Genomic DNA, 13543 nt, shown 5'->3' on the forward strand with positions numbered 1-13543 from the left:
TCTATGACAATGAGACCCTCACCGTACAAATTGAGTGTCAAGCAATTCGACAAAGAAACGGCCGCCATACTTAAGTGGACGTATGAAGGAAATGAACATGCAGCTGAAGATTGCTTTCCTCTCTATCGATCACTTAGAGTTCTCCTCCACGTTTTTGGACTGAAATACTCTGTCCAATACTCTCTAACACCCTCCTTTTGTAACGTCTACCAGACGATCGATTGTGATTCGTTAGAAAACTTCGCTGTGTTAACCTTAAAATTTATTCCCTGCCCCTCCCCTGTAAAGACAGTGTTTTGACTCGTAACCAGGGTGCCCTGACACTTTCGCAGAGAAGCTTCCTTTCAAGCAAAGGGTGGTGATCGTGACTGGTATATTTATTGATGCAAAGAAAGTGTTCGAAACTGACAGGTGACCCCATTAGTTAGTAGGTTTAGAAGCTTTCGTTTCTCCTGAATCTCACAAAGTGCAGCTGAGAAAGTGAAACACGAAAACAAGGAGGCCAAATAAACAGACATACGTCTCTGAGTTAAGACTTATTCACTTGACCGATCTTCATGTAAGAGGTAAACTGCGTGTTTAATCTCATAAAGAGATAAATTCGTTCATGAAATTGATTTCCTATGCATAGCCTTATATAAAGATGTTCTTTTAGCTCGTAATGTAATTACCCGTGTAAAAGATTACGTGACAACTCGGATTGCATGACCAACATAAGCGGAGTCACTTGTAACGATGACTGGAAACGCACAAAACTGGGGAATAGACTGGAGTCTCGATCGATAAATTTGTATATTATCTTTCACGTATTTTGCAGTTTATGAATTCCGGGATTTTAAGAGTTGTATTTGTCAAACAAAAGTTCAATAGATTCGCACGTGACTTACAGCTTTTTTAAGAGAGTTTTTATGACCAGCGGTCTGTTATTTGGACTACACCTCGTTTTCGTGTTTGTGACGAAATCAATAGATACTTGAGGGCTTCTAAGCACTCATTTTCATCTCAATTTCTTCCTCAAAAATTAGCAATTCAGTATGAACGAAACCTCACTAGTAAATAAGTCTTTCTCCAACCAGTGAGCGCGCAAAAATACCGTACTATTACACGAATAGGAAAAAACCTTGTTCAGAAATTCCATCATGCAATGTTTTCTATAGTACTCTGTTGTCTTGAAAATATTTCGTTTTGTGCCTATCTCTTGTCTGCACTTACCTGATATCCTTTCCAATTCTACAGTCAAATTTTTGACAACTTTGCTCATGAATGAAGCGCGCGCATTTTACTCTCATTTCACGCGTGAAAAGATCCACTTACCACGACAAAATCTTTCCGAATTCTCATTGTTCTTTACCACACAAAACGCTGAAAGATCGAAACCTAGTCAGATTCGTTCTTACCATGCGCCATTTTGGACGACCGACAAGTCCACCCGAAGCGGTGCTATTCCGTCGATCTCTAGGACTATTGTTGTTGTTGTTGCCATGGTTGTGTTGTTGCTTTATTCGTACAAAAGACGCATTTTGATTATCTAAGACCTTCGCCCCTTAATTTTTAGCTTTGTCTCTTCGCTTCCTCTTCCAGCACATATGAATTCTTCTTTTTCTTCTCATTTAAAGACAACTTAACTTAATGTACGCAGGAGCCCAAAGGCTTGGCTCACGACAAATTCCGAATTTGTCCGACGAAATATAGCTAGGAGCTCATTTTAACCACCTCAAGTACCCAAAAATAAACAATGAATATTACTCACGTGGATAGGGTTAATCTCTTTGATTGCTTCCATCACTTTCTTGAATTTTCTTCCGAATGATTGTTGAAAGAGCCGAGCTCCAACCAACGGAAAGTTATAATGATGGGTTGCAATTTTCGCGCGTCGTGATGACGTAACAGACGAGATGATTAACTAATCAACAGATTAGCAAGTATACGTAACTTCTGCCTCGTTTTCAGGCGCCTTTGCACTGGTTTAGGAAAGCGCGAGAAACTGCCCGAGTGCGCAGACTGCTAGATAGGAGGATATCGACAGATTTTAATAAACGTTTGCCCATAGACTGCTTCAGGCTCTCATTTAGTCGAAGCGATTGCAAAAGCAGGTGGACAGGTCCAAGAAACGAGACTGAGAAAGATCGGGAGCTTGTCAGGAAATATAAAGGGGTGCGTCGTTCCGCAGGTAAACCGGTCGAGGGCTGTCGGTTACTTTGGCCACCACGATGCGCTGACCACTGACTGAGAATTTAGCACAGACTTCTTCGCAAATGAAAGGTTCTGGATGGGAAAATGACAAAGATCGGGAGCTTTCCAGGAAATGATGAAAAGAGCGCGTCCTCCCCCAAGAAAACCAAGTCTTCAACTGCTCGAAATCAAGCTGTTTTGTCGTTGATGCTTAGTTTGCTTGCGAACATATGAAAATGAGAAAATCATAGGAGTGCTAAGTTCTGCTTCGTACGTAGCGTACGAACATTCCTCGGCAAAAGTAAGCTAATGAGTAATTAAGTAATTTTTGGCTACAAGTTCATTACACAATTTGACGGACAGGCAATGAAAAGACAAAAAGTGACTAAACTGGATTGAAGCTTTGATATCACAACAAATTGTCGATATCAAAAAACATGGAAATATATTTAGGACATAAGTTATGAATGACCTCATACGCCAATCACAGCGACCAGAAAACTCGCGCCACTCTTTCTACCAATCAGGAACAAAAATTAAACCAATCACCACTTGGTCCTTCACGTTTTCCCGCGCTTCATGACCAGTTAGTTTGGTTGGTTTTACTTTGAGTTCTTATCTTCAAGGCATTTGCCGTCCATCTTATTTGCCGTTGTAGTTTCGTTTTACGATATTTTGTTGAAAAGCGTTATATTTTGTAATTCATCGAGATTTACCGATCTTTCTCAACTTATTGAGATAAAATGTATCAAAATGTTCGCGCGGGAGGATTGTTGATTGTTGCCATGATTTTCAGTTTGCAAGACGCCTAATGCAAAACGCTGACTGAGAATATTTCCTGCTGTCGTTTACCTTTGTCTATATTAAAAGTTATATTATATTAGAAGTTTTCAATTTTTTAAAGTTAAAGAATACATTTTCTTAACTGTTATGCTTGTTTCATTAACATTAACCTAAAAAGGTTATCCTGAATCTAATTCTAGAAAGCAATCTTGCCGACATTTTTACCAGATATCTAGGTTTGATTTTTGCCTCAAAAAGATCTTATTTCCTTTTCACCCGAGGTCGCACGAGTCAGCGCATTGCGAATGATTGCATCATTGCATGATGGGAACAAAAACTGCTCGTTAGACACAAACCTTACATTCTACTGAAACTAGAGACTCGTTTAGAGATTGAGCTAAGTGTTGAAAGAGTAGCGTTAAAATTGTAGCGATAGGTTCAGACTTTAAAAGCAAAACCAATGAAGCTAGTTTACCTTTTGACAAGTGGTAGTGACCCTACGAATTAAGAAAACGGAGAGGTGGATCAAATGAATGATTCTGATTTCCTTTCCATTTTCAACTTTGAGTTAAATCAGGGTGATCCAATTTCGAATTGCCTAGGTATCGAGTTGCTCAGGGTAAAATCGTGTAGGCAAGAGTTCAAGAAGGGTCCAACTACCCAAGGTAATTGGGTTGTGGTAGTTCTTCTCTGTGGCAGGCCTACAGTAGGATTTGGCCGACGTTCTTTTTTCATGGTCAACGCAAAAGGAAAATTTCATTAATTCTTGAAATGCTTAAAGTGTTTGACGTTTTCCGTATCGTTAAGCAATATATGAGTTGCCAGTAATCGGATCTTTGTGCTTGTGCCAGCTTGTTTTGACGCGAAAATACACGATTTTGGGGAGAGATCATCGTTTTTTCGCCGCCAGTTTATAACAGATGGATTAAGGTAATGTTGATTGAAAGGAAGCGTTCGCTTTGGTGTGATTAGCCACGAAATATGTCATAAAATCTATCGATTTACTTCCTACCTTGCGTATGGCTTATTGTGAAATTGATATCGCGCCATGGTCTCAACATATCACACGATGACGTTTAAACTTTACTGGAACTATTTGAAATAGTAACTGCCAACGACACACAACAGAACAACAGAACTGAATCCACGGGTTGAGTGCTTACCTTAAAGGCTGATCTGAGACGCGGATCTTTGGTGCCGTGTACATTTAAAAATCGAAGATGACGCGAATACTACCGAAGATTTTTGGAAAATTCTTGAGGAAATTAAAAAATTCTTGAAAAAATTGTGAAGAATGCAGCCAAACGTTCATTAGCCAAACTCATGTTGAACTCATTCTGGGGTAAATTTGGAGAATGGCTCAATAAACATGCGGTGGAATCAGTCACAGCGCCTCACGAATTGTTTGAATATTTAAATAATTCATTGGTGGTCATTAATGCGATTCGCATCTTTTCAGAAGATGTCTTAGAAGTGGTGTTTAGCTACGTGGACGAAGACGCTTCGAAAGGTAAGTAAACCAATATTTTCATCGCAGCCTTTACGACCACTCAAGCCCGCTTGAAATTATACCGTTATCTAGATCCCTTACGAGATCAAGTCCTCTACTAAGACACAGATTCTGTCATCTTCTCATGTAAACCCGGCCAAACCACGATCACATTAGGCGATTATCTCGGTGATATGACCAGTGAATTGAACGAGGATGATTACATAACTGAGTTTGTATCAGGCAGTGCCAAAAATTACGGATATCTCACCAAACAAGGCAAGTCATCAGTACATCGATCTACTCTGAGCTATCGTGGAAGTTGGTACCTGAATTACGAAGTTATGAAACAAAACGTCTTGGAGGAAATTACAGATCCTTTGGATGAAGAGTGAAGAACCATACTCGTGACCAACCCTTATTTCTTTGTTCAGGAAACCAAAACAAAGAAAATTAAGACTGTCGAGCGTGTCAAACAGTACGGTTTAGTGTTTGACAAATGCGTGATTGACAAAGACACTTTTATGTCGTATCCGTACGGATATAAAAGGTTGTAAGTTTATTGACGTTCATTAGTAAACCATAAGAACCCAGAGAAAGAGAAAGACAAGGAAGCTGCAAAGAGGAGGTGCGGCGGCGAGTATTGTCAAAAGAATATTACAGTGGGGTCTCACCACAACAGACAAAATTGCCAAAGGTTTAAGCATGTTCTTATTGTGTCCATCTCCATCGTTCGGTGCCTTAGGTAGACCTTCAGCCAAACAAGTGTTTAAAGGTGTAAAAGACAATGTCATACATTATTGAAAGATAAAAAACACATGGACACGCTATTTGTAATCAATAACAGTTTTTATTAATTAACAAACAAGTTTTGTTATTACAATTTCAATTATTTCTTAGTGTGTATAATGTAACGCGCCAGGTGGTCCATCATTGATTTCTTACCAGGAAGATTTTTAATAGAGGCTATCATTTTATCGTCGGCTTTCCAATTATACTCTAGACTCTTGGCTTCAGAGTAGTCAGTGTCGTGCTGTCTGGCAATGCGATCCAAACGATTGATGCCCTGATCCCCTCGATCCAAGCGTTTTTTCAAAAATGTGCCTGGTCCAAAGAATTGATAACGTTTCTTCTTAGATGAAGAATAAGGATGAAATTCCACTCCTGATTTTCCAATCCAGTTTTTTGAATGTCAAATTTGCCTCCTCTCTGCCTTTTTTTTGGTGGAGCCTTTCTTTTGGTTCTTGTTTTCTTAGAACTCCTCAGTCTTTGTCCAGTTGTCTTCTCAAGGGTTTTCGTAAAGTGGCCTCTTCGCCTTCTTTTAACCAATCCAATTCTGTCTTGCGTTTGACTTTGGTGGGTTGTTTACCCTTTTTTATACTCTTAAAGGAAGTTTCTAATTGCTATCGATAATCATCCATTAATTAGAGATCGAAAGTTTGAAGGAGTGGGTCTTTTCTTCGTAGATGAGGTGCCAGGTGTGGGTGAGACTCGTTTCTTCATGCACGCTGGTATTTTAGGGGTCCCAGGAGAGGGAATTTCCTTCTTGGGTGTCTTGAGGGGCGCAATATCATCTTGCAGTTTCTTCTTCTGTTTCTTTGCCTTGCGTTTGAGTAAATTTTCCACAATTTTCTTCTGTCATGGCACTTTCTTCAGACTCTATATCTGCCAAACCGGCCGTGGGTACACTTGGAATATCTCTTCCTTGTTTCGTCAATTATCTACGTTCTTGTAACAATTCTCTGGTCTGTTGATTCGCTATAGCATCCGGCACCTTTGGATCGTTTACAATAATATGCTCTTTGGCAACAACACGACCTGCTTTATTTAGTAAGGCACTGTCCGTAATTTTGTCCTTTGTAATATTGAACGAGTTGTTGAAATTCTTCGGGCTTCACCATGAAGTATTCTTCAGCCATCTACGACGTCGCATGGTTCTTGATAATATTTTCCAATGATGCTTCATACGCCTTTCTCCAGTACTTGATTTTGTGTTTACTCTCACACAGCTGGCTTTTGCAAATAATAAATTCTATTTAAGTTAGATACATATGTGACGACACAATATACTGGTGTATAATGATTTTGTTGTATAAGGATTAGATACGTTTCAGTATACCTCTCCTTCTTATCCAAGTGTGTACTGAAAATTATACTTTCCTAACACAAAGTGTAAGGTTAATTGTACAAGTAATTTAACATACCTAGAAAGAAGCTCTGAACTGGACATATTTGGTATATATATATGTTATTTGCCGGCTGGGAGGTCCGTATGGTGAAAAACTGTGACCGAGGTCTTGAAAATACTGCCCGAGGCCGTAGGCCGAGGGCAGCATTTTCAAGACCTCGGTCACAGTTTTTCACCATACGGACCGACCCTTAGCCGGCAAATAACATATTTATTGTTTTTAAACTTGACGAAATTCTTTCCGAAAGAACCCGAATGATTTAGGGCTGTAAATACGGCAAGATCTTCCATAAACTGAACAATTTTTGAGTGGGTAAATGGTAGTTAAAATAGAGGTGATGCAAATTTAAGAGAGATGCCTCAGCGAAACATTTTCATTTCCGTAACGATAAAGGTGATTTAAAAGGCTTCCAAACAAACTTTGAAACATTATTTTTACAAGTATCTGTCACAATCTGACACCTGTCAATTAGAGAGCGCGTAAGAAAAAAAAAAAGCATAAGAGCATTTGAAAAACAACGGAACTAGTTTGGCAAGGACTGTCACGACAATGTTTTCTTCAAAATCAGTCAATGATCTTACGGAAAGTATTATTCACTCTCATCGACGATTCATTCATGTACGAAGATTTACCTCTGTTCATTAAGTAAACGGCGAGGAAAGTAATTGTGAGTAAATTCAATTTTTTTTATTTTGAAGTTGTGAGAGTTTGCTCGTTTGTTTGCTGCGATGGCGTGTGTAAATCTGGTCTTTCCTTCACAAAAACTAAATTCGAACGGCACACTCCAACGAGACACAAGGGAATTTAATGCGGCCTTTTCTCAAAAAATTCCTTCAGTTTCTGTTGTGTAATTTACGGTACAAATGTCCAAATTGAACGGAATTGGAAAGACTCACCGGGAGCCTATATTTGTTGTAGAACTTAAATTAAAACGTTGCTCGCTCTTTCTCTACTAACAATTTTCTCGAGAAAATTCAGATATTAAATTAATGAAAGTTCCATCGTTCAGTTTAACTGTAACCAAATACTTCACGTTTTAACTTTCTGAGTACTTTTTGTGAACGATTAAAATTGATTGCAGACAGTTTTTAGGCCGCTTGTCAACCAACGTAATGACACTATTGTTTATACAAATTAATTCTGAAACCAATATTTTTCTGTCAATCAAAGTGATTTGAGAGAGAGAAAAGAGAGGATTCATAAGTTATTTATCGGCTTGAGGTAGTGACCGACTTGTTTGCTTTAAAATACTGCCCAGCCGGAAAACGAGGTATATTTATGAAAAATGACGACGAAAGTCGGGATGTACTCGGCGATTCACGAAAGCGTTACCGTGGCCCGTGGGCAGATAGGAAAATTCTGACCGGGTAAAGAACCAATCAGATTGCAGGATTCGTTACCGTGCCCTCTAAAAAAACAATAAGATATATTATTGTTTTTTTAGAGGGCACGGTAACGAATCTTGCAATCTGATTGGTTCTTTACCCGGTCAGTATTTTCCTATCTCTGCCCACGGGCCACGGTAACGCTTTCGTGAGTCGCCGAGTACATCCCAACTTTCGTCGTCATTTTTCATAAATATACCTCGTTTTCCGGCTGGGCAGTATTTTTAAGCAAACACGTCGGTCACTACCTCAAGCCGATAAATAACTTATGAATCCTCTCTTTTCTCTCTATCAAATCACTTTGGTTGACAGAAAAATATTTTTTTCGTAAAAATAATGTTTTAAAGTTTGTTTGGAAGCCTTTTAAATCACCTTTATCGTTACGGAAATGAAAATGTTTCGCTGAGGCATCTCTCTTAAATTTGCATCACCTCTATTTTAACTACCATTTACCCACTCAAAAATTCAGTTTATGGAAGATCTTGCCGTATTTACGGCCATAAATCATTCGGGTTCTTTCGGAAAGAATTTCGTCAAGTTTAAAAACAATAAATATGTTATTTACCGGCTAAGGGTCGGTCCGTATGGTGAAAAACTGTGACCTCGATCTTGAAAATGCTGCCCTCGGCCTACGGCCTCGGGCAGCATTTTCAAGACCTCGGTCACAGTTTTTCACCATACGGACCTCCCAGCCGGCAAATAACATATATATATTTCATACCCAAAGAAGTTACTTATGACCATGTATTTGGCAAATTGCATTGTATGACATGTCGAATATAAGGTGGTATAATGAGGCAGTATACACTAAGTATATGGAACGATATATTGATGTATAACGCTTTACACGTGATGTATAACGCTTTTATATACTTGACATACTTGTCCTTATCCTTGCGTGTAATGAAAATTATACTTGACCATACACAACGTGAAAGGTTTGTTGTACAAGTAATTTCACGAATTTAGAAAGTTCTCAACAGGATACATTTGGTATGACATAAGATCTTAAAACCCATAGACATTACTTTGGGCAGTATATATTTCAAACTGGCCATAATCTCCACCATTGACTGTTTTTTCTTCTGTGTATGTGTTGGTTACACATTCCAGTAACTCATGCAAATTATGGCTGTTTGGTCACTTGGTTCATTCTGTCCACTTCGTTCATTTCAGCCATTTGGATTATCTTGGTTGGTTAGGTCATTGGTTTATTTAGACCATTTAGGTACTTTGTATCGGCTGGGCTATTTGTGCTATTCATGCTGGTTGGAATATTTGAGCCAAATAGGTCATTTGTTACTTCAAATAGGTCATTTGTTACTTCAAATAGGTCATTTGTTACTTCAAATAGGTCATTTGTTACTTCAAATAGGTCATTTGGACTACTGGATGCTAATTTACATCACTTGACTCGCTTTTACCTGTTTGATCATTTGTGCCAAATGGCTCCATTATGTTGATTGGGTCATTTGCTCCAGTTTATCTCTTGAGCACATGTATCATTTACGTCTGCCAGAGTTTGAGGCAATTTAGAAGTGGGTATAATTAAACTATTTGAGAATATCCAAGATTGCATGGCTATTGACAGTTAGGTATTTTTATGATTGCCTCATTTGTCTGATCACATGTACCAGACGACAAAAATGAGAAAATACCTTGCGATAACCAAAAAAAATGTATTATTGTCCTTAATACCTGGACATGCATCTAACAATAAACAACTAATGACAATGACTTAATACAAATTGTTTGGCTACGACCAAAGCATACAGTATGATAAGGTAATTTTAGGACGAGAAAGTCAGATGTATTCATACTTCTTTCATTAAACAACCTCAATGAACCCCTTAAATTTAAGGACCTATAATCTGAAAATGTGCAATTAGACATTGGACGATGGAAGGCGTATCCTACACTCGCTGAATTGTCAGACCTACAGTCTATAGTTTCACCACTTGGGGATCAAATGGTAACAGTGTGCTGAAAGAAATACTGTATGATTCCTGTGTATAAAGAAGGAAACATTTTATTCTACATTCTAAATAAGATTGTTCTTACTCGTTACACTCCAAAAAAAGTTCATAGAAGATAATTACTTAAGGCCCTCACCACCATTACTTGGCTCTGCATTTTTGCATCCTATCATGCCATTTTTTTTCCAGCTATGTAAGTTTCAATTGCCTTTATCATATATCAACAAAAAACTAAGATATAGACTGAATCCCAATAAGGAAGAACCCAGAAGCCTTTGCAGACTTTTTCCGCGCCATTTCGAAAAAACTACCCACTCTTAAGGCCTATTTACACGGCACGACTTTGTCGCATGCGACAAGCTTACAACAGGCCTACGACATGACTCAAGAGTCGTAAGCGAGTTGTAGGTTTGATTTACACGAAACAATTCGTGTCGTAAGCCTGTCGTAAGCTTGTCGCATGCGACAAAGTCGTACCGTGTAAATAGGCCCTTATAATGCAACACAGAAGGGGTGGTCTAGCTCCAAAGTGTTGATAAGATGCGAATTGGTATTTTGCAACTGGGCAACAAGTAATGGTCAGCAAACGGAGGTACCATGCTCAGCAAAACAGGCTTTGCTTTGCATTTGCTTTGGTAAAATAAGACTTTTCTATTTCTGCTTGTGTGGGTGCTGGCACTTCTGGTTTTGTGGTGAGACTTTCAGTAAAGACTTCCAAGTAGTTCTCTGGAACCTGAAGTCCCTCATTAGGATTCTCTATCATTTAGTTATTACTAGCTTTTATAGGTAGCTCCCTAAATTGCGTATGAAGCAAATTTTTGCTTTCTTTTTCTGACTGGTAGTTGAATTTAAGGTTTGAAATTGTTGGTCTCAGTTCCCAGTGACTCAGTAAGCTTTTTTTTTTAATTCATGATGTGTAATACTTTATGCATTGTCATACATTACAAATTGAAAATACTAAATTACTTAGAACACTGAAAAATAGTACAAATGAGGAGCCAGTAGGCTATTTAGCTGCTAAGTTTTCAAGTCAGCTTCTAGTTCACTTAAGATGAGTAGCACAGTCACGCCGCCATTTTGGACTCAAGTGCCTTTGCTAACGAATATCTTCGGGAAGGTTTAACCTCTAAATCTCACACTTTCCACAATATAAGCTTAGTTATCCTACTTCATTTTGGTGTAAAGAAAACAAGGTTTGCGACAAAGTGAAAATTGTAAAAAATAAATATTTCCTGAAAATGCGTGAATTTCTGGGTGTAACGCGTAACATGAAATGTGTCAGACGGAAGAAAAAAAATGAAATATCTCAATATAGAACGCACATGGGGCCACTATTTTTTGGCCGTTAGTAGTTTATGACAAAAGTAACAGGCAGTATGATTTGCAACAAGAATGGTTTATTCTAACGCAAGTTATAAACGTCTGTTTTTATCACTGAACAATGTAACGCTTGCAACTATTAAAACAACCATAGTGTGCAAAACTAGCAATAATGATAATTTCGACTGTGTAAGCAACAAACTAATAACAAAAATGTAATGGGCATACATCATAATATTTACAAACCAACGCTGAAGTTGAATCGTCAAGTAGAATGTTTTCCAGATAAAAATAAAACGCGCGGAAACACATTTCGTAACGGCCATATTGAGCTTAATTTCATCACATATCCACCAGTAGATCCGTTGTCAGACGCGATTCTTGTTAAGTTGAGTAAACAAGCTCACCTCTTCTGGAATGGGCTTGTATTAAGCTAAATTTACAGAACGTTTCAACCCATTTCGTTAGATCTAACGCTAGAAATTTACGTTTGGTCGACGCGGAAACACTTTCCGCCATTGCTGCCGTGTTCATGAAACTTCCACGAAATCCGCTCCTTCGCAGCTTCTCTTTGAAAGCACATGGTTCGTTTACACAGACAATAACAGGGGAGTCCATACAGAGTTTGCAGGGGCAGATCTTTCCAACACCAGCATTGGTGATCTTTCATGTTCACTCGCTGACTTTGGCTTTCCCATCCAGAGAATCTACTTCGAGACCTCACATGCCAAGGGAGAACAGGATGCTGCAGGTTCTCACGTTAAGCAAAAAGTCAGCCAAGCTGTCCTCAGAAGAACAGCTACCATCACCAGTGTTCCCAGCCAGCACCATCAAGCTTCTCAGCAAGAACAAAGTCAGTTCAGCTAAAGCGCAGGATCTTCCATTTTGTACCATCTTCTGGGGAGGGATCTGTTGTCAGGAATAGAGCTGGACGCAAATTCACAGAATTAAAAGGAATCAGAAAACTGCATTGCGTGAAAACTACCCCTCAGCAGGGAAAGGTGTTTGTGCGACACCGCTCATGTTACTGCATCAGTTGCATTGTGAATGATGAGGAGAACTGCACTAACAAGGCATGGCTTGATGAATGGAAGCCGGTGGAGCTAACCAGAGAGGGTGATGTGGCAACCACTCGACAGGCAACTGAAGCACCAATTTTAGACCATGATACTGCTTCCTACATAGCTGACCTGGCCAGCAAGGGAAGTACAGTTGCGATAGCTGCTGAAGATGATCCTGTCTACGACTTCTATCTCCTTCAGGTCACTTCTGATGGAGTTGAAGAACTTGACAGTAATGTCACAGATGACTATCAGTGTCATTATTACAGAGGAGACAGAGTTCTTAAGGGGCACTTTTACATAAGGGAGAACATTCATGACATGACCTTCACAATTGACGAAAAATGGAAAGCGTTTGTACATGCTGCTACTGTCCGTCACATTTGCGGTGACCTACCAGTCAGAAATAGAGGACGAAAGTCTATTTACAAACTCCCTTTAAAAGAAAATGAGGAAATAATTGCTTCAATGTGAACTAATAATTACAAAACCTCTTTTTTTCCATTTTTCCATTGATTTTCTTAAGATTTTATGAAAAACCAAAAATGTGCCACGCCCACAAGGGATTGTGGATAATACCAAAATTAGTGTTATTAATGCAAAATAATAAAAATATTTACAGATATTGATTACAATGTACATTTTGATCAAAATTAAAGTCAAAAAGTGATAAAAAGTGAAAAAATAAAAAAAGTTTTTTTTTAACTATGTTACAGCAAATGGCTGTTACTGTGCTACTCATCTTAAGTAACTTAAATTAAACAAATGAGGGAGAAAAGAACTTTACTTAAAGAAAATAGTAATCATGATAATGATAATGATGATAATAATAAGGTAGATATTAAGGCAAATGTTCAGAGTATTGCCTAGAGAAATTGAAGATTTTAAGTTATAATGAGTTTAGAAGGATTTTGTCATAGAGATTAATTTCTAAATAGACAACTGCTTGTTTTTCAGAGTTATTGCACACTTAAAGTTTTCATAAATTTTGTCAGGAAGCATATCTGGTGTTGTATCCATGAAAACTACCTGCATATTTAAAATGGTTTTTGAAGGGATCCACTCAGGCAGGCCTTTGTGTCATGGATGCAAAACGTTTCATCAAATTTGTTTATCAATAATACAAATATATCCATCTCTTAAATCTGCAAAGGGCACATACATGATT

The sequence above is a fragment of the Pocillopora damicornis genome, chromosome 12 (genome assembly GCF_964200805.1).
Source record: "Pocillopora damicornis chromosome 12, jaPocDami1.2, whole genome shotgun sequence".
Taxonomy (NCBI): Eukaryota; Metazoa; Cnidaria; class Anthozoa; order Scleractinia; family Pocilloporidae; genus Pocillopora; species Pocillopora damicornis.